Genomic DNA, 6,000 nt, shown 5'->3' with positions numbered 1-6,000 from the left:
TTAACATACAAGAGGTTTGCTTATCTGATAGTCAAGATGGAAATTGTTCTTGAGCCTAGCAGTATGTATTTTCAAACTTTCGTGTCTTCAACCAAAAAAGCAAGTTCTGAGTGTGATGTCAGTCATGGGTGACTTTTAATTTCCCAAATATTGAGTGGGAGAACCCACTAACAAATGGACTACCTGAGAGTAAATTTACTGAGTTGTCGAATGATTATTTTTTGACCTAGTATGTTACCCTTGCATGCTCTCCATCCATGCTGGGTTAAGAGCTGGTGATCTCTTAAAAAAAACCTCACCCGGCAGAAGGCAAGGGCAAACCAGTGCTGTAACTTGCCTCGTACATGATTTCCCAGTACGTCAGAGTGGCGTGGAAGGAAATCGCCCGCTAACTGGAAAATACTGGATGCGACATACCTTTCTTTCTATGTTAGTGTACCAACATGAGGAGAGGCCTGTCTACATTGATATTCTGTAACAAACAGGACAGGATTTTGAGTATGGAAGTTATTGAGCCTTTAGGAACAAGTGATCATAACATTGTTAGTCTCAAAATTTTTGGGGGGAGTACATCAGCAAAGACCAAAGCCATTAAATTGAATTTCAGAATGGCAAAGTTTGTGCAGATGCAGCAAAGACTTAAGAAGGTAAACTGTAAGGAACTGCTTGATGTTACTAGACACTAGAATACTACAGCACAGTACAGGCCTTTCAGCCCTCGATGTTGTGCCGATGCATATATTCTTTTAAAAAAAAAGTACTAAACCCACACTACCCCGTAACCCTCTGTTTTTCTTTTATCCACGTGCCTGTCCAAGAGGCTCTTAAATACCCCTAAAGTTTTAGCCTCCACCACCATCCCTGGCAACTCATTCCAGGCACCTACAACCCTCTGTGTAAAAAACTTACCCCTGATGTCTCCCCTAAACTTCCCTCCCTTAACTTTGTACATATGCCCTCTGGTGTTTGCTATTCATGCCCTGGGAAACAGATACTGGCTAGCCACCCTATCTATGCCTCTCATAATATTGTAGACCTCTATCAAGTCCCCTCTCATCCTTCTATGCTCCAAAGAGAAAAGCCCCAGCTCTGCTAACCTTGCCTCATAAGACTTGTTTTCCAATCCAGGCAACATCCTGGTAAATCTCCTCCGCACCCTTTCCATAGCTTTCACATCTTTCCTATAATGAGCTGACCAGAACTGAACACAATACTCTAAGTGTGCTCTCACTGGAGATTAGTAGAGTTGCAACATGACCTCTCTACTCTTGAACTCAATCCCCCTATTAATGAAGCCTAGCATCCCATAGGCCTTCTTAACTATCCTATCAACCTGTGCAACGACCTTGAGGGATGTATGGATTTGAACCCCAAGGCCCCTCTGTTCATCCACATTCTTAAGTAACCGACCATTAACCCTGTACTCAGCCTTCTGGTTTGTCTTTCCAAAATGCATCACCTGACACTTATCTGGGTTGAACTCCATCTGCCACTTTTCTGCCCAACTCTGCATCCTGTCTATATCCTCTTGTAACCTTCGACAACCTACAGCTCCATCCACAACTCCTCCAATCTCCGTGTCATCTGCAAACTTACTCACCCATCTTTCCACTTCTTCATCCAGGTTATTTATAAAAATCACAAAGAGCAGGGGTCCCAGGACAGATATTGCGACACTCCACTAGTCACCGACCTCCAGGCAGAATACTTTCCTTCCACTTCTAGCCTCTGCTTTCTTCCTTTAAGTCAGTTTTTTCAGTCTTGGTTTGTCCTGTGTTTTGTGATAGTACACCGGAGGAAATAATGTATCATTTCTCAATGCATGCATTACTAAATGACAATAAAAGGGGACTACATGTCTTCATAATCTAAGCCAATTTTTTATACAAACAGCCAAGGTTCCATTGATCCCATGCCTCATGACTTTCTGGATGAGTCTCTCGTGGGGGACCTTGTCAAATGCCTTGCTAAAATCCATGTAGACCACATCTACTGCCCTACCCCCATCAATTTCTTTTGTTACCTCTTCAAAAAACTCAATTAGGCTCGTGAGGTATGACCTTCCCTTCACAAAGCCATGTTGACTATCCTTGAGTAGATTGTACTTCTCCAAGTGCTCATAGATCCTATTCTTAAGAATCCTTTCCAATAGTTTGCAGACCACTGACGTAAGACTCACTGGTCTATAGTTCCCAGGATTCTCCCTATTACCTTTTTTAAACGTTGAGTCAGATGAGGAACAATAGGGTTGATTTACAGGTTAGATTAGATTAGATTATGAGGACACTCAGTCCTCGTTTATTGTCATTTAGAAATGCATGCATTAAAAAATGATACAATGTTCCTCCAGAAGGATATCACAGAAACACAGGACAAACCAAGACTAAAACTGACAAAACCACATAATTATAACATATAGTTACAACAGTGCAAAGCAATACCGAAATTTGATAAAGAGCAGACCATGGACACAGTAAAAAAAAGTCTCAAGTCCTGATAGCCCCATCATCTCACGCAGACGGTAGAAGGGAGAAACTCTCCCTACCATGAACTCCAAGTGCCGCAATCTTGCTGATGCATTGGAAGCACCTGACCGCAGCCGACTCTGAGTCCGTCCAAAAACTTCGAGCCTCCGACCAGCCCTCCAACACCAAGCACCGGGCACCATCTCTGCCGAGCGCTTCGACCCCGCCCCAGCCAACGAGCAACAAGCAAAGCTGAGGACTCTGGGCCTTTCCCTCCGGAGATCCTGGATCACACAGTAGCAGCAGCAGTGAAGCGGGCATTTCAGAAGTTTCACAGATGTTCCTCAGTACTCTCACGTCTGTCTCCATCAAATCAGGATTGTGCACGGTGCCCTACTTGACAGATAACAGATATCATTCACCAGAGTGGCCGCTGCAAGCTGCGTCGCGCCGCCATCTTCTCCACACAGTGCAGGAAATGTTCATGCCCAAGGTCAGAAGAAGCAATAAAAACAATTGAATAATTACATGGATGAATAAAGATATACATAAAAATTATTGAAGTAAAAATAGTAATGATATTAACTTGGGGCTGGATGGGATAGATGTTCGACTGATTGCGAGTCTGTACTGGCATCAGAAGGCCATAAGAACTAGTGGTGGGAATTCACCAGAAGTTGAGATCCAAAAAGGAGTTCGCCAGGGCTGCATTATCTCCCTTTTATTATTTAACATTTATCCAGAGGTAATCTTCAGAGTGTTGAACGATGAAGCTTGTGTCCAAATTGGTGGAGTGACAGTGAACAGCTTGAGGTATGCAGATGATTCAGTGTTGTTAGCCGAGACTGAGGACAAGTTACTCAGAATAGTAGACAAGATAAATGCTGAAGGAGAACGATTTGGAATGAAAATAAATGCTGCAAAGACGAAGATGATGGTAGTATCACAGAAGAAAGAAGTCCCCAAAATCAGTATCAAAATTAACAACGTAGGCATAGAGCAAGTCAAGAAGTTTGTATACTTGAGACAGATGGTCACAGAGGACGGGAAATGTGATACAGACATTAGATGAAGAATTGAGATTGCAAAATCAATGTTCTGGAGCCTGAGTGACGTGCTGTGTGGCAAGAAGTTGGACTTTGGGCTGCATTGTAGAATTTGGAAATGCTACGTCTGGAGCAGTCTTTTGTATGGAGTTGAATCATGGACCTTATGCAAGGAAGCGCAACAACGACTAGAGGCATTTGAAATGTGGTGTTTAAGGAGAATGCAGAAAATTAGATGGGTGATGAAGGTCAGTAATATGGAAGTGTAGAAGAGAGCGAGGAGAGAAAAGGAGTTGCTGAAGAATGTGCAGAAAAGGAAGCTGGAATATGCCGGGCACTTGTTAAGAGGTGGTGGACTGCAGAAATTGTTATTGGAAGGGATGACAGAAGGAAAGAGGGAAAGAGGAAGGCAGCGAACCACTTGGTACGATAATGTGAGGCAATGGACTGGGTTGAGTTATGCTGAGGCCAGAAAAAGAGCGCAAGATCGAAGAAGATGGAAGTGCACAGCCGCCAACCCCGGATTTGGGACGGCACCCACTGACTGACTGATTAACTGTAGGGCATATGAAAATATGAACGCTATAGTCAAGAGGGAAATTTGGATTGCCAAAAGCAGGTTGAGAAAGATATTGCTGATATTGTCAAGATTGACCCCAAGAGATTTTTTTTCAATCATTTCGTAGTAAAAGAAAAGTCAAGGAGGAAGTTAAGTGTGTTAGGAATAATAATGGGGTGATGAATTATGCAGAGAAAGATATAGCAGATACTCTTAACTCATATTTTGCTAAAGTATTCACCTGCAAAAATGTTAACAGTATGCCAGAATGTGCAGAGAAATATAAGTTTATTTTAAGAGACTTACAGTTCTTAGAAAGTGAGGTCCTGCTTCAGCTGAAAATAAATTTGTGGGGCCAGACAACATATATCTGAAGGTACTTAAAGAGTTCTGTGATTATACATACAAACCCCTAACATGTATTTTACAAAAATCAGTGAAGACTGGTGAAATCCCTAAGGACTGGAAAAGGGCAAGTGTTGTCCCAGTATATGAGAGGGGTGACTGCATTGACCCTGGTAACTATAGACTAGTAAGCTTAATGTGTATCATAGTCAAAATAATGGTAATAATAAAGAATGAGGTGGAAAAGCTGCTGATAAGAACAGGCATGTTAGCAGAAAGCCAGTATGAGTTCAGAAAGGGGAAATCATGTTGCACTATCATGCTGCAGTTCTATGAAGAGGCAGCTAAAATTTATAACAATAGAACGATTGATATCATTTACCTTGACTTTCAAAAGGTTTTTGACCCCACGAGAGGTTAATAATTAAATTACAAGAGGTAAGGATTCAGAGTAAGGTGTGTGAATGGGTGCAGAATTGGCTCAAAAACAATAAACGAGTTATGGTGAGAAAATCATGTTAAAAGTGGGGTTCTGTGGAGATCAGTTTTGGGGCCACTGCTGTTTTTAATTTAAACTAATGATTTGGATAAGCACATAACAAATAAACTAGTAAAGTTTGCAGATGACACAAATTAAAGGGACGGGTTGATAACATTCAGGCAGCAGAATCAATACAGTTAGATCTAAGTAAAATCCAGATGTGGGCAGATAAGTAGCAGATTAAATTTAATGTAAGTAAATGTAAAGTATTACATACAGGAAGTAGAAATATTAGATATAAATATATAATGGGGGGGGGCCTTGAGTTAAAAAGTACACTGTATGACAAGGATTTGGTTGTCCTGGTAGACTCACCACTAACAACATCTAGACAATGCACAGAAGCAATTAGGAAGGCTAACAGAATGTGCTCAGTGGAGTTCAAATCAAGAGGTTCTCTTTAAGGTGTATAATGTGCATGTGAAGCCACACCTTATATAATGTGTACAATTTTGGTCTCCATATTGAGTGAGGGATGTGAAGACACTGGAGACAGTCCAGAGAAGGGCACTAGACTCATTTTGGGTCTGCAGGGTATGAGCTGTGAAGAAAGATTGAAAGAATTAAATTGTTTTAGCCTAAGTGGATGTAGATTAAGAGGAGACATGATAGAAGTGTTCAAAAACATTCATGGTATAAGTAAAGTGGATGCCAGTTGCTACTTCAAAATTAATCTATCATTGATGACATGGGGCTGTGTCAGAATGGTTAAGGGGAGTTTTCAGACTAACATCGGAAGCATTTCTTTATACAGCGAATTAAGGACACATGGAACAAACTACCTAGTTGTGTGGTTGAGAGTGGTACCTTAGAGACTTCCTGATCTAAACTCAATAGTTATTTCAACAAACAATGTGAATAGGAATTTGGCAAACAAGAGGGAATCTGCAGATGCTGGAAATCCAAGCAACACACACAAAATGCTGTAGGAACTCAGCAGGCCAGGCAGAATTTGGCAAGCTTTATTGGGCTGAATAACCTGTTCTTGTCAAAGACTTTCCAATGTTCTACCAATAGATTGTGGGAGAAAAAAGAATGTCTGTA

Source organism: Mobula birostris, chromosome 4, assembly GCF_030028105.1.
Source record: "Mobula birostris isolate sMobBir1 chromosome 4, sMobBir1.hap1, whole genome shotgun sequence".
Lineage (NCBI taxonomy): Eukaryota > Metazoa > Chordata > Chondrichthyes > Myliobatiformes > Myliobatidae > Mobula > Mobula birostris.
This window is presented reverse-complemented; position numbering follows the sequence as displayed.